This window comes from Micrasema longulum, unplaced genomic scaffold (genome assembly GCF_059751315.1).
Source record: "Micrasema longulum isolate JH-2025_06_02 unplaced genomic scaffold, ASM5975131v1 h1tg001856l, whole genome shotgun sequence".
In the NCBI taxonomy this organism is placed as follows: Eukaryota; Metazoa; Arthropoda; class Insecta; order Trichoptera; family Brachycentridae; genus Micrasema; species Micrasema longulum.
In genome coordinates, this window is record NW_028279030.1 from 198,769 (window position 1) to 225,839 (window position 27,071).

Genomic DNA, 27,071 nt, shown 5'->3' on the forward strand with positions numbered 1-27,071 from the left:
ATTTATTAACATATTAAAACAATATAAAAAATAATCAAAAATGAAATGTTTGAATCCAGGATAGTACGTGTTTTTTAAAAGAAGGAAAATGTTGAAAGTTTGGGATCAATGAAATATTATCTTAGTAAAAAAGGAATTTAAAATTTTTGGGCTTATAAAATATGAATGTCTGCGCAAATTAGTTTCATATTTTCGTTTAGAATAACCTTAATAAGCCACAGGTCATAAGCCCTGTAAACGCCTAGACTTCCATATTCCCTTATTTAAGGTATTCTCCATCCCTGTTGTAATTTGTTAACCTTAAAAAGCATTTGCAATGAAAGCTCTAGCCCCGCAATCTTAAAGTTTTGATCTAATTTTACGAAGTACATAGTTGAATTTTCGGGATTCGGCTTATCAGGACAGGATGCCAATGTGTGTTTCCCATATTTATATTGACTTAATGATTTAGAAGAATGTAGAATATTATGCGTGTTAAGTGACTCGAGTAATAACATTGCTTTTATAATAACATTCGTTGTTATATGTGACGCGATTAAATTTCTAGAATGAAATACGTGTGTACTTAATTGAAGAAGCCATTACAGAAACTCGTTAGTAAATTCGGTATTGTCAGTAATGCACAAAAAGCGGGAAATTTGACACTATTTTGAAATGAATCATTCTTTTTTCAAATGACGCTGATATATAAATATGTATGCATCTAATAATTCTGTCAATAAACCACCGACTAACGTTTGGTGAAACTTATATTTGAAGCAATACTTCTGTGTTTATTGATTTATTTTTGCTTTATTAAGTTAGTTCATAACATCTTAAGAACTAATGTAAACTTATAATAATTTTACAATTTTTTTATCAAAATTTCCCAATAACATATTTTTTCAAATTAATTTTAAATATTTCAATTTTTTCTATTTCCTTTATTTCTTCAGGTAACTCATTGTACAGCTTCAATCCCTTGTACAATGAGTTTTGAGATTCTGTTTTTTTCCTCATTGGTAATCTAATCTTTTTTTTACCCCTTGTTTTATATGTATGACATTGCTGGTTAAATTTTATTATTGTTTTTATTTTATTCATCTCCTTAATTATTTTATGTATAAAAATTGCCACATTATATTTAATTTTTTGCTTTATTGTAAGCAAGCCACAATAAAGCAACTTTGTGCATTCTTTCTACATTGGAATAGATATTTCTTTTGATTATCTATTCATCTTATAATTATGCCTTTTTGGAATGGAAAGGTTTTTAGATAGGTACTTGTTATTAATTGTTCAACTTATTTTTTATTTATTTATACTTTTACATTGTTTGTATATTTTTTTTTTTTTTTTCCTCACTGGGGTATCCCGTGCCGAGGGAAACATTTTACAAAATGTGAAGCATGCCTTAGATTAGCTATTCAAAGTTTACAAAATAATAACAATAAAAAAACGTAATTAATCCAATTAATCTAATTATCATTAACATAATAAACAATAAAAAACTAAAATAATCACAAAAAACTTAACCAATACATATAGACCAATATAACCAATTTAAAAAAAACAAAAATCAACTAATTATTTATTATTTTTAATTTCCTATTTGAGGTAGTTAGATGCAAAACCGCCAATGTGCATGATCACTAATAATGGAAAGATCAACAAAACCAGTAGCCAAATGACTATTTCTTTTACGTTATACCAAGTACAAGTTATATATAAATATAAAATAGTATTTATGCGGCTGGTTTAGTTGTTTTTCCCATCAAGCAGCGATCATGCACAGTGGCAGTTTTGCATTATCACCCTCATTTATATTATTTACGAACAATTATTTTTCTTGATGGAATTCCATTGTAATTTAATTTTTAAGATCCTCATGACTTTTTAACTTGTTTAAACTATGTATTTATTTTTTTAAATTTTTATTACATCTTTTACTTTATTTTTTAATATGCTGTTTTTTTTTTTTTTTTCTTTCTTTAAATATGCTTTTTGCTATACAACATACATTCATTATTTTTATTATGACTTTAAATATGTTTCTTACTATGTATTCTGTTTTTATGTTTTCACTGCATTTATTACCTTGTTTTTATAATTTATTTTTTTTGCTACGTTTTTTTTTACTACATTTTTTACTATGTTTTTACTACATTTTTACTATGTTTTTACTACAATTTTACTATGTTTTTACTACATTTTTTACCATGTTTTTACTACATTTTTTACTTTGTTTTTCACTTTGTCCTGTATCTTTATAACTGTTTCTATAAATTGATTACTGTTTTTTATATTTTTTTGACTGTTTTAGAACGGGGTAAATAGCCCTAGTTAGACAGTCAAAGCAACTTTACATAAATTATAATTTTGTGTATGTAATATAATGATAATAAATAAATTAGGCAATAGGTAACATGTTTTCTATAGATTTAGAGTTTGATATTTTTCATGACAATAAACGTAAATTTATGTCAAGAGTCATAGAAATATTAAGAGAAGCACTCATTTCATTAATTATTATTATTATATACACGTTTTTCATTCCTTATCATCTAAATTTGTTATATTTAACATAATTTGAATTATTGTCTTCAGTCTAAACATTTTTTTGGTGTGTGCATGGGCATCCTTACACTAATATACAAAAAAACTGTCAATATAGTCGAACATACTGTTTGTTTACCTAATAAAAAAGTAAATTTTCATGTACGTTGAACTGTATATTAAACTACTTAATACACTTCCATTCATTCATTCTACCAATTAGCAGTTTCACCCTGTGAAGCTATGGTTTACTAGGAAAGCGGTGCTGTAATCTAGTGGCCGTCATGTGGCGGTCGATGACGTCATTGACGTTGTCTGCACAAACCGATGGTGCTGATTTCCTAAAAAGCGTTGGTTGTGTGTGAGCAGAACGCCAAACATCGGTGCAAAAAGTCTTCGATCGGGTTTTTTTGTGTAGCGGTGGACATTTTTGCCCATTAAAATGAGTGCAAAAGTGATGCGGACTAACGAAATTGACGAAATTTTGAAAGAAATTGAGCTTTTTATAATGCGAAGGAGCATGGACTGTAAAAAATTCCGAAAAAAACGTATTTGTGGAGAAATATCGGGACCACACTTGAAATATTAGGGGTGGTATTCTGGATCTTCTCTACCCCCTAGAGAGTGATTAATTTAAAGATTTTTATTTTTTTAAATGCGACGACACGTTGCTTCATATAATGGCCACACTGATGATTAAACGTCAAATGATGAATAAAATTGCTTCAAAAACGGAAATATAACTAATACGGTTTGGTCAATTCAACCTAAAAAGTGTGTTGGGTAATACTTAAGGTCGCAATAATGTTCTTAATGAAAATCATAATGTTTTGTTTAACGAGCTTATATTTTTTGAGGTTTAATAATCAGTGTGGCCATATATTAAGAAAAAAATAGCCGCATGGAAAAAATAAATATCCCCAATTTAACCACTATCTACGGGATAGAGAAGATTCATAATTGCACCCCGGGTACGTACAAAAATGTCAATAACAATAAAATTACACGATTTTTGTGTATTAGAATTTATTTGATTAAGTTGCAGACTTTTTTTAAAATAAAATAAATATTTGCACCCAAATATTTAATTTTGAGGGCTATTTTCAACGAGTTGTAAATAACTCACTATTAGAAAATGGGAATCAAGTTGGGGTAGAGTGAAATTCGAACCACGGACCTTTGATCCGTGAGTCCGAGACACTAGCCACAGGACCACAACCCGATTCTTATCTTGCATAATTGATGAAAAACGGTAGAAATCTATAAATGAGGATAAATATGCAGAATACCAAGGTTTATTACGAATTGTATGTATCCTTGTTGAACATCCAAATGAAAAAATAGAAGGTCGCATGACTCTGAAATTGTGTAAAATTGAAGAAAAACTGACGAACTATCCATTATGACTACCAAAAAATATGACATCATAATCCAGCGAATATTTTTGGCATACGAGCCATCACGGCCGCCGTTAATACGGTCGTCTTATTACAGCCACTGGCCCGCTAGATAATGACACTGCTCCTAGGATACCATAGCTTAACGGACAACTTTCGACTGGGTAAAAAAAAAATAGGTCCGACTTGTAGCGGCTTTACAGAAGAGCCAATTTGTTTTTTTTATTTTTTAATTAATAAAAACTCGCATAATAAATACACATTTAAAATATGAGATTTTTCATTTAAAAAATCTAGTCTTCTATAAAGTTGGCTATATGTCGCTAAGGAACTTTAGCCTTTAACCGTCGATATAATATGTCGGTATCTATAGAACTATCTACACACAAACTTAATGTGTAATTATTGACATTTTGATTGTGTAAGTAGGTACCTAATTAAACATTATTTTAATTACGTTTATCTAAACATCCGGCTTTGTAATAATTGTAAACAAATGGCTACTATGTAATACTATTAATAGAATTAAAGCTTTTATTTGTATTCAAACATAATTTTAATGGTCATATTTTATTTGACGAACACAACAATTTATAACGTTTTTTAGCGTATTTTTGTATAGTGATTTAACCTCAGAATATATAATGTTACTTTTGGAATATGTAAAACAATAAATAACGTAAAATATTTTAAATCTCAAGTTACTCAAATTTTTGGGGAAGCATCGTTTTCGGACCCCGCATGTACATTTGGGTGGGTTTTTTTTCCGAAGTTTGAAATGAAAGAGGTCTAAAAAGTTGCCTTTTGAATTACTCGGAATGCAAAAACAAATATTTGATACTACTATTGGCCCTCAACCAGGGCTGGAAGTTTTTGAAAAAATATTTTTTTTGCGTAAAACCGGCTGTCATTTCGTATTTATGTAAGAAAATCAGTCCAATTAAATTTTATAATATGCATTAAACCTTATTTAATAAGCACCTAAGGGCGTGAGTTGAACTTTGTTTTGTAATAAATAGGAAGCATTATTTTAATGAGCCATTGTTTGCGTCAATATTTGCCAGGCGCTCAACGGAATCAATGATTTTTACACTCCGCGGGGTGCCGCGGAGTGTAAACTTTTTGCATTTCGGTAGTTTTAAAACGTGTTCGAATTCGTAATGTTATCAAATTATACCTTTATTAACAAAAAACTAATTTTATCAATATAGATAATTTACTAAATGTTTAGACAGTGATAAACTTCAAACTTCGGTTGAGGGTCAAAAGTAGTATGGAATATAGTTTAAATAATTTTTACGCTCAATGTGAACCAAAATGCAACTTTTTAGACCCCTTTCACTTTGATGTATTAAAAAATAATATAGCTTCATACATTATCGGCCCACTCTTACATATATGTATGTAGGTACCTTCACCTAGATGTATCAAAATGTATTTATATGCAATACTGTATTTATATAGGTTTAATTTTATTACATTTTTTGAATTTATTTTTGATATTTCATGCTTCTAAATACCGTACATTATGACGGATATATTCTCTATTTAGAAATGTATGTGTTCACAGTGTAATAATAATAATAAATAAATAAAAAATAACGGAAAAAGGTCCAAAATGATATAATATCAAGTAAACAGAGACGGCATATAATGGAGTTATTTTATAAGCTGTTACCAAGGGAAAATACAAGGAAAATTCGCATTTTCCGGCGTAGTAACTCGTAACATTATGGAAACATGTCAATAAGAGACGAGAGGACCGTATACTGTGAAAGTAATTTATTATTTGTGTATAAATGTACCATTTGCATGTTTTGCCAAGTATTATAATTTTATGAAAATTCTTGAAGGAATTTTATGGTAATTTGCTATGTAAATAAAAGTCGAGTCGTAGGTTTTTATAATAGATATACCAATCTCAAAGATGTCGCGAAAGTGATGAAACTGGTCACTGGTTATTCTAAATTTGTGGATTTAACCTTTCCCTTACCTTCCTAAATACACCAGCGCGTTACGATGCTGCGTAGTCACTACACATTAAAAATAAGAGATTTAAAAAGGGAAAAATGGAATATTTATAGGGAATGGCTTTAATTAACTATAATTTAATTCAAAGATGATAATATTTCAAATCTAACTGCTGAAAACATAAAAAAACCATTGGGTATCAGCTAACGACTCGGGTGAAACATGCCCCGCTCCAACTTCCCAAGAGCTACTAAGCAGCTATATAGTACTGGATTACGTGACTGACATAGAGTATACTTTTGATGATATTTGTGATTTATCCCCGATTTCTGATAAAATGCTCTTTTTGTGCCTAATAAGAACTTATTATTTCAGTCGATACGTAAATGTGAAATGGAGGAATACTGAAAATCTAAACCCAATATTTACTATATTTATAAAGATATCATAGTTATTAGACGCAATGTGTACTAGCTACACATCCCCGGGGAGGGAGGGTTAAGAAGGGCGTGGCGGCGGTCAGACTTTTCTTCATAAAAAACGCATTCCCGTATTTTCTCCCTGGACTATGGCACAAGAGTAGTGTTTACGCACTATAGATATTTACCATTAGCATTCCTTTAAAGTTTTACATTTTTAATAAATTGTTTCATGCACATAAAAAAGCACTTAATTTTATGTACCGTGTACAAATATCACCAATGTTTGAGTTTGTCCAAATTTTTATAGACAAGGGCTGGATTCAACTCCCTAAGGAAGATGTTAATATTAGCATATTACAACAGAGATTATGAACATTTTAGAGAAGGATTAAGAGCATTTTAGAAAAGGTAATATAGAGGGAGCGAATATTGGAATTGGAAAAATGATGATGAAACTAGGTTAAATTCTATCGAAATGCGATCCCTTAGGCGAATGTGTGGTAGAACGATGTATGATAGGCGCACAAATGTCGAGATCCGTGAACTGTGTAAGGCTGAGATATGTATTATCGACTGAATCAAGAAAGGGGTGCTGCGTTGGTATGGACATGTAGAGCGAATGGACGGCGAAAGGACGGCTAAAAGGATATACGATGCGAATGTTGATGGATGCAGAAAACGAGGAAGACCGAGAAAGACATGCGAACGGTGCACTAAAATCTACTTTGGCAAACAAATGTTTATCGCAGGAGGCTAAACTAGCAGTTCACAACGGAGTTCTAGTGCCAACTCTAATGTATGGGAGCGAAGTATGGAATTGGAAAAATGATGATGACAGTAGGTTGAATGCTGTCGAAATGCCATCCCTCAGGCGAATGTGTGGTAAAACGATGTATGATCGGTGCACAAATGTCGAGACCCGTGAAGTGTGTAAGGCTGAGACATGCATTATCGACAGAATCAAGAAAGGGGTGCTGCGTTGGTATGGACATGTAGAGCGAATGGACGGCGAAAGGACGGCTAAAAGGATATACGATGCGAATGTTGATGGATGCAGAAAACGAGGAAGACCGAGAAAGACATGGCACGATCAAGTCCATCAAATACTTGAAGATGGACATGCCAAAAGTAGGAATAATCGGCGTGCGTGCATGAGAAAATGTATGAATGTAGAGCAAGCGAGGTATATATGCAAAGATAGAGTGATATGGCGTTCTATCCTCTCTGCCTACCCCTGCGGGGAAACGGCGTAATGGTTTGTTTGTGTTTGTTTGTTTGTGCCTCAATGTTTAGCTGTTGATTTTTGGAAACGGCGTGATGGTTTGTTGTTGTTGTAGGCATCTACAGTGCCAATGACCTGTCTTTGGCTGGTTTAAGTGGCCACTTTACACACGGTGTAACATTCACCATTCTGCCGATATTTGAACATCCATATTTCTTCAATTCTTTCATCTGTTGATGTTAGTGAAGTTGATGAGCTGAAATCTATATTTATGCGGATGAGATTGAACTAATTGAATTATTTCACCTACATACTAGGCAACGCCGGAATTTTTTTTATTAAAATTTCTTTACTTCTTCATGGACCAGGTGGTTTTATCAACAATATTTTGAGGTCATAAGCCCTGCAGATGCCTAGACTTCCATATAACTTTCTTTAAAATGTTCTAAATCTCAGTTGAAATATGTTTGTATACAAATATGATAGAAATCTCAGACAAAACTTACTCTTTTATACCGATAACCATAGAACTTACTATGGTTTTCATTCTCCTATGTCCAGAATTCTTAGGCCTGCCAACAAACATACCAGTCTTGATTTCTTTGATAACAAGTCGTCTTCTTTCAAACGATCACTGAATCAAATTCAATTATAAACACCTCTCTCCCGCTTCCACTCCCACCAAGTCTACTATATACATACCATTGTGTCTTTCTACTTTCTTCTACAATAATTTTCTATCTATAAATATGTCCTTAAAAATGCCCATTGGGCGTATAAATAAATAAATAAATGATAAATAATTTTGAAAAACGGAAAAGGTAACGACACAGAAAATTACATTTTAAAATTCTCGAAAAAAGAATTAAACGAGTCTAGCTTTGGGGTGCGGAAACCGGTACAAAAACACCTCGATTTTGATAAGGTATAATCAGTCCGACGCGACGTGCAGTTGTTTTTTTCGTACAATATCGGGGAAACGTCAGCGAGAGAGTGATATAAAAACTATGTTAAAATACCTATTCATCGAATTTCTCTGACTCCACCCATCACTCGTCTTTTATTTCGATAGAAAATTTATAACTACAATTGATTTTATTGTGTAACATAAATATGATGTTTACGTTATGTTAAATTTAGGTGTGTAGATTTATTATGAAATGTATTTCCTATTGTTTACGTTTGGCTGTCTCGAACGGTCATGGAAGGATTGATCGCAGAACCGAAATAGATCTAAAGGTATTATTAATTGGATCGGAAGTAAATAATACCAACTTGAGAACAAAAAAGGTTGCTATAGAAAAAAGGGACGGTATAAAAAGGCGGGTAGGAACTAGGTAACGTCGGCCGGAAGGGAAAGTTCTTTTTTTTCGTCTTTCGATCGATAATAAAGGGTCTCATACATAGAATTAAGAATAGTCCAGAAACCGCATACGCACATCAAACAGAAGGCGACTGAACTACTCATAAATGAGGAGGTTTACGTTTTATTTATTTATAAATTTATTGCAAAAAAATAATATACATACTTAATAACGGGGAATCTATATAAAACCAACTAATATAAAATGAAAACGGAGTGTTCTCTGTTTATGATAGTCTCCATCTAACATGGCACAGCCCGTTCTAAGATGGAGATTTTCTATATTTAGAGCATAGGTAGTACTGATAAAACAATAACACAAAAAAGAAAAACTAAAACTACTTAATTATAAATGCCTAGCTAATCAAATGTAAGAAATTAAAAATAGTTTTTATACAAATATAAAGTATATATTTGTGCCAAGAATACATGTTACTTAAACATAAATAATATAGTATAATATATAGTAAAACAAATATAAAGCAATGAAATACATAAAAATATAAATAATATGTGTATCAATTATATAAAGTACTACGTTTTTTGATATAGATATATTTTTCAAAAAATCTCTCGCTTCACAATTTGTATGTGCAGTTATTTTAATTTAAAAAATTGTTTTACATTTTGAGTCTTTTATATTTGGCAATAAATCATTAAATATTTGTGGAGCAATTACATTGTATTGCTTTTTACCAAAGGCGGTCGATACAAATGGGACAATACAGTTAATTTGTGTTGCTGAACGAGTGTTTATATTTTGTTGGGTTCTTTTGACCTCGCTTAATTTATCATAAAATTTAAATAGTAGGCACCTCACAAACAATTGTCTTACATCAAATATCTCTAACTCAGCTAATAGATCTTCCGTTGAATACCTCAAGGGTTTTTTGAGAATGATCTTCATGATCCATTAGTTTCTTTGTAGACATCGCTCAGTACGCAACTCCTGATTGGAATTCAACTATGCCGTGTTGTGTCCTTTTAAAGTGTAGAAATACTGCTAGGAACTTAAAGAAACAGGATGCAATCACATTTTATGTGTAATTAGCAAATGAATGTGTATATAACAAATGTATTATTTTAAAATTGAATTGTTTTTCCATCTGTCAGATTGTCGAAGAAACAAAATGGAGATTTCGTTAGTGTTGCCAGGGTAGTAAATTTTTTACCCTACTTTGCTCATCTAATGAGAGAACTAATGATTATTGGATCTCGGATTAAACAACTCTGTTCTGGACATTTGACCGACATTATCTTCAAAACATCAAATATTATTTGACATGATATAAAAATATCCGTTTTATGTAAATTATATATATTTTTAAATATTTTAAGTTCAATTATTCAATTACAAACATTACAGTACGACCTCACGCATGTGCGCGGCGAAAGAAGGGCATAGTGGGGGAATTATTGGACACAGTCTGATGTATTCAAATATGAGTCTACGCTCCTTCTGGACTATTCTAAATTCTATGGTCTGATATTAAAAACATAATTTCGCAACATTCCACCAGAAGAAAAATTATATATTATTTAATATAGGCAGAATGGTGAATGTTACACAGTGTGTAAACTGGCCACTAATGGCAGGTCATAAGCCCTGTATGATGCATAGATGTAATGCAAAGACTTTTATATTACTTATTAAACTTTTTGTACATAATGTTATTTGTACATTATTGCCAAATGGCAATTTCTTCCAACCAACCAATAAAATAAAAACTTTATTTTTATAATTCAAGTTACAGAACATATTCAATAGAAAAAAAAATATTAAAAAGCTAAAGATATATAAAAATAGAAATACACGTATTTGTTTATAAATTACCTTAAATAAAAAATATTACTCAATGGGATAAAGGAAAAAAGGAAAGAGGAAAAAGGAAAGGAGGAGAGATTAAGGAAGAGAAAGGAGATGTTTCTTCAGACGTGATTTAAACAGAGATAATGTAGCAACATCTTTGACGGTGGATGGGAGATGATTCCACAGTCGAGTTGCACGGACACTATATGAGTTAGAGATGAAAGAGGAATTGTGGATGGGTATTAAGAGAGTGCCTTGAGAATTAGAACGAAGAGGTAAACCATGAACTGATAAGCGTTGAAATTTTTCACGCAGGTATATAGGAGCGTTAGGGTTATGAAGTACATTGAACAGAAGTGAGAGGGAGTGATAGTCTCTCCGCTGTCTAATTTTGAGCCATTTCAGTTGCCTACGATAATCAGAAATGTGGTCATATTTCCTTAGACCAAAAATGTACCTAATGCATGTATTCTAAAGGCGTTCAAGTTTATCGAGTTGCTCACAGCTTAAATCAGTCATGAAAACATCAGCGTAATCTAGAATGGGTAGTAGTAATGCTTGTACAAGGTTATATTACCTTCTCTAAAATGTTCTTCATCTCTGTTATAATATGTTATTCAGCGTTTAACTTATTTGAGTAAGTTTCGGTTTCTGACAAAACTAGAACAGAAGTCGAAATTCGGTTTCCGTTTCGGATGAAAATCTCGTTTCGGTCGATTGCCATCTAGTATGCGGCACGACCGACGCCGACGCCAAGTTCAGTCCTGTTGTGGGTTGACCGTCAGCAGTGTTAACGCACCTACTTGGTCACGGGGTTGCGTTGACGTAAGCCCGGTGAGGAGCTGGCAGTGTTGGCGCGCGCGTCACAGGTTAACGGGCAGCACACACCGCGGTGCTCTGCACAGAGCCGATGCTCGGTTGCATCAGAAGGCCTGGCGAACTGGTCGGTTCCTCAAATAGCTGGTAGATTTACCGCAAGGATGCTCGCTTCAACGCGAGTGGTACGACTCCGTCACGCCGTTCGTTTATTCCTATGTTAACACATCCATATTTTTAAAATTAGCAGATGGAGGAAATAAAGAAATATTTACATATAGGCGAATGGTTAATTATACCGAGTGTAAAACTGACGACTCGGTCAATTTTTCAATTTTTTATATGATTTTTTTTTAAATTTTCAATCTTGCAGTAGGGCACATATATACAATTTTTTATGTTAATATAAGTAAATATTAGTATTTATTTATTTGCTTATATTTTTTTTTCGTTATAGACTATGATTAATAATGATTAACAATATACTTTAAAAAAAAATATATTCTTACATTTGAGAATAAACAAAGAAGACTTAATAAACAGAGATAATTAACAAAATGTTCAGATAGTTTTAAACACTACGTATTTATGTTTATAATTAATTTATGGACATCTATATTATTTATATTACAACACGCGCAATAAAAGATCAAAAAGAAAATGATGTACGAAACAAAAAATAAGAATAATATTTTTTTGTTTTGTACACCATTTTGTGAAAGGGGCCTAAATTATAATATATTGTTATGGTATTTGTTACAGTCAATATAGTGTAAAGTTTCCGTAAACCAAGTTTCGTAAAATTTCCATTGAAAATAAACGTAAAAATAGCATTTTCCAATAAAAAAAATATAAAAGCGCCATCTATGAATAATTAGTTTCATATTTTCGTTTAGAATCATCTGAATTGCATTGCTTGCATTCTGCATCTCATTTTATGTCAATAGAATAAAAGTTTAAATTATATTCTCGAGCGAAGCGGGAAGTGGAGAGTTCTGGGTTTAGTGTGTACGAACGTCTTATTTCCTTCTCAAAAAGGTTCAATATCTGTTTCGAAAATATTCATAAAAATAAATCAAAGAAACCATCACGCCGTGTCCCGAAAAGGTGAGCAGAGAGGATAGACCTCGCTGAAAAAAAATTGTCCAGCTAGTGGCCTAGCGGTTAGCGCATTTGCCCACTATGCAAACTCTTGTCTCTGCAAGTTCTCGGGTTGAATTCAGGACATGGTTGACTTGAAATATTTATATAAAAACGTATCTTTAGATTAGAATATTTCGTAGTCGCTGGACTGGCACCTGAAAAGACAATCTGAAGCGACTGATCATCTTGCCTTCAAGTAACAAAAAATAGAATTAATAAAACAATGGAAGCTTGGAATATATTTTTGTTTTTGTCTGTACGCAGTATTGTTTACATGTGTAAGTTGGCGCATTTTAAGGAATAGATAACACAAAATGTTTCTCGTATGAATCACTCAAAACGGGGACTTTAATACTAAAAAAAACTAGTTTTCTGTACACAACCGCCATAAAAATAATAAATGATAAGACATTCCAAGAATAATGTACGCTCCTTTTCCTTATAAAACACAAGCAACGAAAATATCGACATAATGACAATTTTACAGGCAAAAAACAAGATAATGTTTTGATGGGAATTAAATGTAAAAACTTGAGTAAAAAATATCAATGTTCAAAGTGTTTCTAAACGTTTTTTAAGGGTTCAATAATTCGCATTTCGTCTACATCAATGTTCGGCTTCACAAAAATCAACAGATAAACATCGCGGTATATAACTAGAGTAAACATAGGCGTTCGAAATATGTTCCCTCAACCTGCGGCCAATTGGTCTATGTTTGATAGAACGGACTTTAGTCTGTTGCGAGCGTTCGCCGGCTACTTTTCTCTTCGAAATTACTGAAATTCTTATATGTACGCTAAGATACTGCACAAATCGATCTGGAAAAGCGATGGTATAACCTCTCACCGGCAAGTGATGTTATTATTTTAATCAATACTTGTTTAAAATAGCTATTTTAATGTTAATAAACGTCTTATTAGTATGTTAAAAAATTTAAGAGACTCTCGAGACCTCTCGCATGGTAGGCAAACGCGCTGACCATTACACAGCGAGGCCGACTATTATTTATTAAAAATAGCTAAATTATTTTTTTTAATTTAAACCAAAAAAATTTTTTTTGTATCCGTTGTTCTTTTGAACTATAAAACAAAAAAATCCGAAGAAAAGATTCTAACCTGGAAATTCTTCTCGATCGTTTTGTTTTACCATTTTAACCAATTTCAGCCCAGCGCAAAAGTTTCATTTTTTACGATGCGTAGAAAAATATTAAGGTCGAATGGATATTAACATAATCTTACTTGGTCAAGAGTACAAGATTCATTACGTAATTGAGACTTTAGTATGTGAAATTACTATTTCAGTATTTTATATCCACGACTGTAATTCTATGACCTTTTAAGAGATAAGCAAACTATTGCTTTAACTTATTATTAATAAACACCGCGTAAATTCATGATTCTTTACGAGGAAAAAGAAAAAAAAACATTTTTGAGATTTTTTTAAAGTTGCAAACAATATACTTACATTTTACAAATTAACACATATTATTAAAACACTTTTATCTCGTGTGTTTGGTATGTAAATACACGAGATAAAAGTGATTTCTACGGCCGTGAGAGCGTTTGGAATATTACCCCTAGGCATTTAAACTTTTAAATAAGTATGAAGTTTTAGTATTAGTTTTGATCAAACAGCATTATTGATTAAATCGGGTTAATACAAAGTAATAAAAAATTAAAGGCATTTCTTAGGGCCAGCTGCGCCAAAGAAAGTTATCGTATTTTGCGGACGACAAGACGCACCCCAAAATTTATCAATCAATTTAAAAAAAAATGTTATTGACGGTAAGACGCATCAGACCATAAGACGCACTCAAATTTTTGGTTGATTTTTCAGAGTAAAAAAGTGCGTCTTATGGTCCGAAAAGTTTTTAAAGGACATTTTGCTGTAAGTCAACGAAAATCGACAAAAAGTAAATAATTGTTGCGTTTTCGTCAAAATGTGATATAATTCCGCAAAATATAACCTACATCAACAGAAATATTTTTAAAATCTCTAACCTACGTATGGAATAACAACGCATTAAAAATAACACTTTAAACAATATTGTACCACTTATTTTTTGACATTAAAAAAGTTAATTATTTTTATTTGGAAAAAAAATATCAGTACCAAAACTGCTAATTTAAATTTAAAAAGGTGTTTTAAAATTCAAGAGCAATGGTCCAGAACTGCCGTATGTAAAAATATATAAAAGTTGTTTGAGAAATGCAGCAAAATATGAAAAATGATAAACACATTTAATATCAAATGTATGTCCAAATGCTGGCAGACTGGCTGGATTTCCTTTCTGGGGAGTTATTCAGATTTAAATTTGCTGTAACAGGATTTGCTGCATCGAACCCGAGACCTCTTGCATGGTAGACAAACGAGCCGATCATTACACGTGGCCATAAAATATTAGGTTAGGTATAAAATGAGTAGTGAATATAGGACATAAATTAATGTAATGTACATATAAATTTGAAGACAATAAATGTTTACATTAGTACAACAGAGATGAAGAACATTTCAGAGAATGTAATATAGAAGTCTAGGCATCTACAGGGCTTATGACCTGTCAATGGCTGGTTTAAGTGGCCACTTTACACACTGTGTAACATTCACCATTCTGCCTATATTTGAACATCTATATTCCTTCAATTCTTTCATCTGTCGATGTTTGTGAAGTTAAAAAGCTGAAACCTTTATTTATGCGGTTGAGATTCATCTGATTGAATTATTTCACCTACATACTAGGCACATTCTCTGAAATGTTCTTCATCTCTGTTCAACAGCTCCCCAGGGAGTTGAATCCAGTCCTTGTCTACAAAATTTGGACAAACTCAAAATATTGTTGTATGCAGTAGTGTTAATGTAAATATTGTGTTGTAAATACTATATTTGACTTCGATTATTATCATAGAATTATAAAAATTATAATAAAAAATCGTGAATAAAACATTTGCGCCTACTAATTTAATTGTTTTCATTTAATTCACGCATCACATGGGAAATAACGTTGTATGATTAAATGCATAAATATTTGATTTCTGGGATTCAAAGGGTTAATCCTATACAAATAGGAAGCAGAAAAAATATACATACAAAGAGCTGTCAATTTTATTTTTACATATTTTATAATTGAACGCTTTGAAGGCACATTAAATTATTGTAAAATATCTACTTATCTGGCACTTCACTTAATATTATTTATTATCAAGTTCATAGAATGCGGAAATTTTTCAATGATTTTTCAAGTACTTTATTGGAAATTATGTAACACGACAAAGAAATACATTAATCATGAAGTAATAGTGTTCCGTCTCACTGCGCGAACTAGAAATGTTTTTATTTGTATACAATAAGTTATCAAGACGTTTCTATTACACAACTGCATTTCGAGCGTCGGCGTCGTGAACTTAGAGTAAAAATATGCATACACTCTAAGGTCGTCAGAAGGTGTAAATGCAACCCTACAGGCAATGACGCGTAACAACTAGACCCTAAAGCTAGGGTTTCCTAGGACAGCGGTGCCCGTATCTTAACGGCCGTAGTGAACGGTGATGCAGTGGACAGCCATCGTAAGGTTGATTAGAGAGTGGTTTCCTAGGAAAACGGTGTTAAATAGTGTTGATAACACCGTTTTCCTAGAAAACCACACTCTAGTTACCTTTACGACGGCTGTCCACTGCATCACCGTTCACCACGGCCGTTAAAATACGGGCACCGCTGTCCTAGGAAACCCGAGCTTTACTCCTATCTAATATCAGTAGCTAAATCACAAATAACTATCGACGTGCTTGAAAACATGCTAAGCATTTGAGCGATCACAATGAACAATAATGAACATAATCAAACAAACCATCACGCCGTTTCCCCGTAGGGGGAGGCAGAGAAGATAGAACGCCATAACACTCTATCTTGGCATACAGACCTCGCTTCCTCAACATTCATACATCTTCTCATGCACGCACGCCGATTATTCCTACTTTTGACATGTCCATCTTCAAGTATTTGATGGACTTGATCGTGCCATGTCTTTCTCGGTCTTCCTCGTTTTCTACATCCATCAACATTTGCATCTTAGATCCTTTTAGCCGTTTTTTCGCCGTCCGTTCGCTCTACATGTCCAAACCAACGCAGCACCCCTATCTTGATTCTGTCGATAATGCATATCTCAGCCTTACACACTTCACGGATCTCGACATTTGTGCACCTATCATACATCGTTTTACCACACATTCGCCTGAGGGATGGCATTTCGACAGCATTCAACCTACTGTCATCATAATTTTTCCAATTCCATACTTCGCTCCCATACATTAGAGTTGGCCCTAGAACTCCGTTGTGAACTGCTAGTTTAGCCTCCTGCGATAAACATTTGTTTGCCAAAGTAGATTTTAGTGCACCGTTCACCCTGTTCCCGGCATTCACCCTCCTTTCAATATCTTTCTCGGCCTTTCCGTCCCTAGTAAACATACTTCCCAGGTACACAAATTCTTCTACCTGATTCAGAATATCTCCGTTTACGCTCATCTCACATTTAGTTATACTATCAATAATGAACATGCTTAAGAGTTATCGAAGTTATAAGTCGACGGGTGTGTAATCTCTAAGTCAACGTTCGTGTCGGTTTGTTTTTTGTTTTCCTCGTAAATAAATACAGTTCACTGGCGAAAAATCATTTGCAAAATAGTAAGGAGTATCTAGTACAAAAAAGTGAAAATTAAATTACAATTACTATGGCCACTGCTTTTCTTGACATTTGGCTTGCCAACCGCCGGCTAAATGCAATAAATAGCGTGATAAATAACAAATCGATAAATAAAAAAAGTAGTTTTGGAATATTTTCCATATTTACACTGGTGAAATTCAAATATGTGATTATTAAAGCACCTTTTGTTTTTATGCCCCGATTTCCAGAATGTGTAGATTAGGTAATTCATCAAACGACTTGAAATTCTTTGGGATAGATCTTCCGGCTTTTTGTAGATTTCTTCGCGACTAAAACAGTGTGGGATGAAGTTGGATTGGCATGGTTTAGCTCGAAGTCTAATGTCTTTCATTTTTATGAATATATTGTATGCCATTATTATATTGCCCTTGTTTGTCTTTGCTACATAGTTTTATGTTCTTTTTGTTCAGTTTCTTGTATTTACGTTTCTTCATGTAACTGTTGTAATAAGGAACTTCAGCCTTACTGGAAATTGGATACAATAAATGTTTTCTTGCGCGCGGTAAAAAAAAATGGAGCATTAAATTGAACGGCAAAGTTTCCCGAAAATGTACAAAAAAAATAATAAAAAACATTGAAATAAAAACGTACTACTTTAAATGACGTCACTGGTTCATATGAATTAAACTATCATATGAGAGCTATGGAAGATTTCCGGTTAGCTTGCCATGAATGGACCAATGGGATGAATTGTATGAGAATAAGCGGAAACGAACCTCTGAAGTTATTTCAGAAATGCAAAACTTTAAAAGATCGTAGCGCTGATAATACGATATATAAAAATTAAAAAAAAAAATTTTTGGCTTAGTTTGATAGTCTTTTAACAAATAAAAAAAAACAAAAAAACCACTGAACTTCCTCATTGGCTTTGGCCGTTTATATAATAAATTAATGATTAAAAAAAGTAATAATAATAATATTGATCCAGTGATTGCAAATACTGTCTCTATCGTCAATAAACAATGTTATTATTATAAGTTGGTCAAAACGAAGAAGGTGAAAAGTAGCTGGAGACACAAACCGGTATAAAATCGCTCGCAGCAAGGACATGTTTGATAATATCGCGTGCGAACGTCGCGGGCGTTGGGTAATGCTAATTCTTAGCACAGCCATACCGAGAACGCTAAATGGAGACACCTGTTAGTAGTGTTATAACGAGGCAGAACGAGAAGTGCCCACATGAACAGGAAGGTTGTGATTTGCCTAGGAGATTTATACCAGCAGAAACGGGTGTAAATTGTGCGAGTTCATGGCAGGTATGCAAGCATGAACAGAAATATTGTGAAAATTTATTTTAAAGGTCCAAATGTTTGTTCTCCTTCTTCTTCTTCAGCCTTATTCTCTCCACTGCTGGATGGCGGACTCTTCTAAACGTCTTCATTCCTTCCTATCACCCGCATTCATCATCCATGTTTTACCGGCAATAGAGGCGATGTCGTCGAACTATCTTTTCTGTGGCCTTCCAACACTTCTTTTGTTTGCCCATTGTCTCCACTTTATGTATTTATTTATTCACTCTCTTTATCAAAATACAATTCCATATTCACTTTGCCCAGCTAACAAGGGTACATACCCCGTTCCAAGCTAGGCAATTACATTTTAATATATTATAATACTTAACAAATTAATATAGAGCACAGACAAACAAAATATAAACTTATTCGGATACACATTTTGATTCATATACATACAGACATACACATATATACACACATGTATATATAAATATACACATATATACACATGTACATACACACACACGTACATACACCCATGCGCATACACATACATACATTCATAAAAACATAGACAATTTATTTATGCCGAACTTCATGGTTGTCATCTATAAATATATATTTTTTAAATTATATATTTATAGATGACCACCATGAAGTTATTATTCTGGATGTCCACCTGCCATCATTTTACCTCGTCAAGTGTGCTGCCCATTGCCATTTAAGCATATAAGAACTTATATAAAGTTTATATTTGAAGCACTAACTGTGTGGTTATTCATTATAATAAAATAAATAAAACAACTTAGTTTTTAACCACTAATTTTTATTTTTCACCAACCGGTTTCAAAGCAAACAAGCTTCTTTGTCGAGGTTTACATAACTAATGAATTAATTCCTTTTTATTTTATTTCTATCATGTTCACTAAAGAAATTTCACCGGTGTATTCAAATTTGTGATTGCGCAGCAGGATTATACGTCGCGAAACGTAAATATTTCGACATTTGATATTAGGTGTTCACGGATGTTGCATTGTGATCGCGAATACGATAAACAACCATGATGAGAAATCGTTATCACGTCGCTTTTTAGCACGTCGATAGTTATGTGTGATTGAGCTACTGGATGCAAATACACAGTAATACGGCGCGGCGGGAGGGTTTGCTGTTTGCGTTTAGGAAAATATTTCGGCAAGATCTACAAATTGAATACAGAATAATGCAATTAAATTTAAAAATTACCTACATGCATATATTTAAAAAAGTAGCTTACGTTTTTGTGCTTATAGACAAGAAGAGTTCTAAATTTAGTGATATGGCAAATTACATCAAGTATTTGCTGTCCCAGATAGCAGTTAGCAGGCATAAATAATATTATAATGAACTAGTTAGACATTTATTGGAATATAAATGAATATTAAAAAGTATTTCTTTAAGAATAAAGATATATTCGTGTTCTCTGGCACGTAGCATTTCAAATGTCAAATATTTTTTCTTGAATGTCCAGAAAATCGTAGTAAATTAAAGATGAATTATTAAATTAAGCTATTAAATTAAAAAAATATTTTAGATTAAAAATGTTGAGTTTTTGTAAAAACGGACGAAATTTATGGCATGAGATAAACCCGTTTTAACGAAATCTAAGGTAAGCATCATGAAAAAGCGAATAGGCTGAAGATTATTCCACTTTGTGGTGGTTAGTGCGTTTATCTACCATACCAAGGGTGGTATTCAGAATCTTCTCTACCCCCTAGAGAGTGATTAATTTAGGGATTTTTGTTAATTATCTATATTGATAAAATTATTTTTTTGTTAGTAAGGATATAACGTAATCACATTACAAATTTGAACACGTTAACAAAACTACCGAAATGAAAAAAGTTTACACTCCGCGGAACTGATTCCGTCGAGCGCCTGGCTAATATTGACGAAAACAATGGTTCATTAAAACAATGCTACCCATTTATTACAAAACAAATTGCAACTCACGCATTAAGATGCTTAATTAATAAAGTTTAATGCACATTATTAAATTTAAATAGACTGATTTTCTTACTTAAATACGAAATGACACCCGATTTAGCGCAAAAAAATGACTTTTTCGAAAACTTCAAGCTCTGGTTGATGGCCAAAAATAGTATCAAATATTTTTTTTGATATTTTTTTGCATTCCAAGTAATCCAAAAGGCAACTTTTTAGACCCTTTTTATTTCAAAATTCGGAAAAAAATTATCGGCCCACCCTAATGTACATACTATTAAGAACATCGTAATGAATTTAATGGAAAATCGTTTTTTTATTTAAAAAAAAGCTAAGGCATTTTAGAGACTTGCCAGCAGGTAGGAAAGACAAAAATATGAAAGGATGTTTTAGGAATTAGTACGCCACAACACCCAGACCAATTGAGAATAAATCTTAGCGGGAATCGAACCCGCGTCGCCAGTTTTACAGTTGGCCGTTAAACCAACTGCATCACGGCGCCTGTCAACTCAATAAAACAATTGCGAAAAAATGAAGTCACTGAACTTTTAGGAAACCGGAACTAGAAATGATAAAAATAAGGAAAATATGAAATCGGTAATGAATAAATTAATTAATTAAATTGAAACATACTGAGTTTATTTTTTTAACAGTGTAATTATATCGTAAATTACAGTTTATAGCGGCGGTTGACACCTGATATTTGAAGAAGGACGAATTTGCGAAATTTGTATTTTTTATGAAAAACACATCTTTTGTCAATGATTATGATAAAATTATAAATAAACCAATCAATGAAACTTCATGGTAAAGTTTTACTTTTTATTATTTTGACCAACGAGCGCTTTCGCCTAAGTAGGCATCTTCGAGACTGGTGAATTGTTTACAACGTTTACTATAATTAACATATTTTGGATAAAAGATCAAATAAGTATTTCAACAGGGGATAGAAAACATAAATATTTACAACTAGTTTGCTAAACAGTTGATTTTTGGGAGTTTTTGGACCGAAATTGGGATTAAGCTTTTATTATTTAAAAGGTGGTGTAACAGACGCGGCGGATCACTGCTTCGTCCGTAGCAATCGCGCCCGTCACAAGAACTGTATTTCTATAGGTGCTGGTGTCAAACGCAGAGTGGCCGGGCGTAGGCGGGCCTCGGCCGACGAACGATAAGCTCCGGGGGAGGTATCGTCGCCTAGAGATCCCTTGCGGGGTCGCTAGCGAGTAGCGCTGGCGGCCGCAATCCTGAGTCAGGCAACCGGGTTGTAAGGCCGGTATCTCTCCGTCGGTGGGAACGGCGGGGTGTGTTCCGGGGAAGTATCCAAGGGTCCAAATTATCCGGGGTCCAAAATCCAATCCAAAGAGTATCCGAGTTCCAAGTCCAGGGGGGTAGCGGTGTTCGAATCCAGGTGGCGATGAGGTCCGGTTTGAAGCGAGGTAGGGAGGTGAAGTGGAGAGTAGAAAGCCTTAGTAGTGTGGTGAGATGACTGACTTTATTTTTCCCCGGCGGGGCTATATATACAACATTTTGCCGTGCGGCGGTGGGCTAGGCCAATAGCGGGCGGTGCTAGGTTGACCAATCACGCGGCGAGAGAGATAGCGAGCACATTTGCCGGCTCTATCGGTCTCTCTCGCGCCACGTATAAGGTCCCCACCCTCCCGCTACCGGCCGCAGTTCCCCGCCGACCGCGCGGCGATCAACACTTATACAGAACAACATAAAAACACATTATGGGCATACAAATATTTTCATGAATTCTAATCTATATGTGGGCTTCAGTATGGCGATCACCACCCCCGAAAGTGACAAATACTAGTCTTTATTGAGGAGGTGGTAGATCGCTTACACATACTGAAGCCTCCTATGCTACATTAAAACCCCAGGAAGGGCCGCCAAGTTGGTGCATGTACTTTTACGTCGGCAACAGGTGGGAAAAGGACACATGGCGAAATACAACAGAGTAGGAAATACACATTTTAACAGATAAAGTTAGCACAATACTTTGATTTTTTGACAGGGAAGTTAACATACCTATAGATGAATGACGAAATATTTTAATATCCATACTTAGATAACACATTTGTTTATGGAATGAAGTTCTTAATTTTAATAGTTCATTTTATGTTAATAAAAGCTTAATCCCAATTTCGGTCCAAAAACTCCCAAAAATCAACTGTTTAGCAAACTATAGTCCTTAAAATATAGCTGGATTAGACATTTGTCAGAAAAAGTGATGACGTGACTTTGTAGTAACGTCTAAGAAGTTATTGATATTGACACGCGAAAGATCATTCGCATCTGGCGTGTTAATTTATTTTTTTAATACAATGCTTGACACATAAATCAACATAAATATATAAAATCAGTATTAAAACTAAAAAAAAACTAAAATAAACTTTATTTTAACGACGTTCTTACAAGGTTAGATCATTTTGCAAAAATGTTAGAGATGGGACAAATTGGTCAATGTAAATTGATCGAATAAAAAAAAATTCATTTGATATTGGTTATAAAAAAGGTATAAATTTCTTATTTTTTGGTGAATAATTGTGTTAAACACACTATAATAGGCTTGTTTTTGCATTATTATATACATTTTCGGAACAGAGTTTCATGATTGCATGAAAAAAGTGATGAAATTGATTTGATCAGTGATCAGTAATTTCCCATCACTAATGACATTAGTTTGACAGCTGTCATTCTAATCAAGCTATATTTTAAGGACTATAGTTTTAAATATTTATGTTTTCTGTCCCCTGTAAAAATATTCATTTGATCTTATCTCCAAAATATGTTAAGAATAGTATAAAAGCTGTAAACAATTCACCAGTCTTGAAGATGCCTACTTAGGCAAAAGCGCTCGTTGGTCAAAATAATAAAAAGTAAAACAAAACCATGAAGTTTCATTGATAAGTTTATTTATAATTTTATCATAATCATTAACTATGGAGTTTTATCAAGAAACATCTAAACAAAAAATTAATGTTACATCTTTTGTTTATTTTTAAATTGATTAATCCTTCAATTAAAAATACAGGGAACGCGAACTTCCGGAAATCAAATTTTAAACAGTTATTTTATACGCCTTTGAAAATAATATTCGCGGTCTTACGATTTACCCAAATATAAAAAAAATTGGGGGCCATTATGTAAATAGCTCGCATAATAATAATAGTATCTATTCTAACAATTAACAAATAATAAAAAACGAGCGATACTTAAATCCACAAATTTGGAACAACCAGTGAGAAGCTAGAGACAAAATAAAGATCAGTTTCAAATTTAGAATCTGTAACCAAACATTATGCTAAGCACTAAAATCCTCGTTCTTCTCTAACTCATATGGGGCCTTACTTATTAGATTTCCTTATACCAGGTTTATAATAAGAAATAACTATACCCGGTTTAAATATTTACAACCGATATAAAAACAAGCTTACTTATCAAAATATTTATTACCTAGAATAACGATTCGCAGGTTATTTCATGCTTATTTTTTTTAAACAGTCAACACTGATATGTGCGCGTGCGCAGTAAGTAGTTTTGTAAAAACACAAACAAATGTCAAAGTCAAATCGAGACTACTGTCAGTGTAAAGCTCGGGTTTCCTAGGACAGCGGTGCCCGTATTTTAACGGCCGTAGTGAACATTAATGCGGTTGACAGCCGTCGTAACGGTGACTAGAGAGTGGTTTCCTATAAAAATGGTGTTGATAAAGCTAGGGTTTCCTAGGACAGCGGTGCCCGTATTTTAACGGCCGTAGTGAACGGTGATGCAGTGGACAGCCGTCGTAACGTCGATTAGAGAGTGGTTTCCTAGGGAAACGGTGTTAAATGGTGTTGATAACACCGTTTTCCTAGGAAACCACACTCTAGTCAGCGTTACGACGGCTGTCCACTGCATCACCGTTCACTACGGCCGTTAAAATACGGGCACCGCTGTCCTAGGAAACCCTAGCTTTACACCGTTAAAAAATAAAACCACTCTCTAGTCACCACTACGACGGCTGTCCACCGCATCACCGTTCACTACGGCCGTTAAGATACGGGCACCGCTGTCCTAGGAAACCCTAGCTTAAGCGAGAACACGGAGAAAACCGTTAGAAAAAAAAATCAAAATTAGGAAGAAGAGAAGTTAAAAACGAATTCTGTAGTTTATTCGTGTTTCTTTTTTATCACAATTAATTAAAACACATACAAACATATAAAATTTCAGATATTATTCAAACAAATAATTAAAAATCACTTGAGTCGCATTGAGAAGGTCGCAGGACTACGAAATTGTTTAAAATTGAATAAAAACTGATAAACCATGCATTTTGATAACCGAAAAATATGACTTTTGACAGATCGCGTGCTTATTCCAGCGTTATACCACATAAGGAGCAGGTATAAGATTCTATGGTCGCTATCCCAGATTTAAACCGAGTTTAACTCTATGCGAGGTTAATAAGTAGTACTTTTTGCTATGTCATCATTATTCTACCACTATTCCCAAGCTTAACTTTCTACCCGATTTATAAGTAAGGCCCATGGTGTCCATGCGGCTCGACTGTGGAAGCATATCCCATCCACCATCAAAGATGTTTCTACAGTATCTCGGTTTAAATCACCTCTGAAGAAACATCTGCCTTCTCTTCATTAATCTGTCCATTCCTCTTTCCTTTTTTTTTCCCCCTTCCTATTGAGTAGTAGTGATTTAAAGTAATTTATATTTAAATACAGTTAATTCTATTTTTATTTATCTTTATTATTTTCTATTGAATATGTTTTGTAACTTGAATTACAAAAATTTAACTTTTATTTTATTGGTTGGTTGGAAGAAATTGCCATTTGGCAATAAACCCCCCAATGTAAAATTAACATTATCTACAAAAAGTTATTTAGTAAAAATAAAAAATATCACGCAAAATAAACAGATATTTACGCCTGGATACATAATATGTAATGTAAAAAGTAATTTTCAGGCTGTATTGAAAATATGACCACATTAGACAGCGGAGAGACTCACTCCCTTTCACTTCTGTTCACTGTACTTCATAGCCCGAACGCTGCTATATACCTCCGTGAAAAAATACAACCCTCATCAGTTCATGGTTTACCTCTTTGTTCTATTTCTCAAAGCATCCTCTTAATACACATCCACGGTTCCTCTTTCTTCTCTAACTCATATAGTGTCCACGCAGCTTGACTGTAGAATCATCTACCATCCACTAACAAAGATAGTGTATCCATAGTATTACTGTTTGAATCACGTCAGAATAAACATCACCCTTCACTTCCTCAATCTATACCCTTTTCCACTTTCTTCTTTATTCTTTTTTCCCATTGAGTAATAGTATTGATAAAAAAAATACTGTTAATTCTATTTTTGTACATTTTTAGCTTTTTATTTTATTTTCTATTGAATACGTTTTGTAGTATAAATCATATAAATCCAACTTTTATTTAATTTATTCATTGGAAGATTTTATCTTCTGGTAATAAGCCTTAATTTATACTGGGATTCACATTGAACGAAATGTCCAGGAAACAGGATTCTGTGAAAACATTACAACTTTTGAACCAAATGAGATAATTTCAACAATGTTTGAGTATGTCCAAATGCTTGCAGACTGGCTGGATTTCCTCCCTAGGGAGTTATTCATATTTAAATTTATTGCAACAGAGAGGAAAACATTATTGAGAAGAGAATATGGAAGTCTAGGCACAAATTTGTGAATAAAAATTAGAAGTATCTTCGTCGGCAACGTGTAATTGTACACGTTTTGAATAAAAATTCATACAAATAATATAATCGAACAGAAAATTCGAATTTGCTCTGTGGACAATAAAAACGTAACTCTAAATTTATTGCAACAGAGAGAGAGAATATTTTTGAGAAGGAAATATGGTAGTCTAGGTATTTACAGGGTTTATGACCTGTCATTGGCTGGTTTAAGTGGCCACTTTACACACTGTGTAACATTCACCATTCTGCCCATGTTTGAACATCCACATTTCCTCAACTCTTCCATCTGTTGACTTTTGTAAAGTAAAGGAGCTGAAACGTTTATGTGGGCGAGATTCATCCGGCTGAACCAAATCACCTACTAGGCAACGCCTGAAAACAATTTTCCAATTTTATATTTCTTCTTTTACCCGGTAGTTAATTCAACAATGTTTGAGTAAATGCCTAGACTTCCATATTCCCCTCTTTTCTGACAACTGTCATTCTAATCATGTTACATTTTAAGGACTATAGTATACAAAGAAATTGTCAATGTTTGTGTACATACTGTTTGTTTATCCGATAAAATAAAAAAATGAAGCCTGATTCGTTACCCTGATTGCGCGTTCCACGGCTTTAGTATGATATGGAAGAAGCAAAAAAAGAAAAATCTTCTCCACCGTCCACTGTAAAGTGGCTAAGAACCAGACAGTGACAGGTCATAAGTCCTGTAAATGCCTAGACTTCC

At 33.4% G+C, this 27,071-nt stretch overlaps 1 protein-coding gene across 1 annotated transcript in view; it reads right to left on the minus strand.

Moving 5' to 3' along the window:
* Positions 1–27,071, minus strand: part of LOC148273726 (uncharacterized) — a 101,813-nt gene that overhangs the window by 73,733 nt on the left and 1,009 nt on the right. The gene's annotated exons all lie outside the window — the stretch shown is intronic.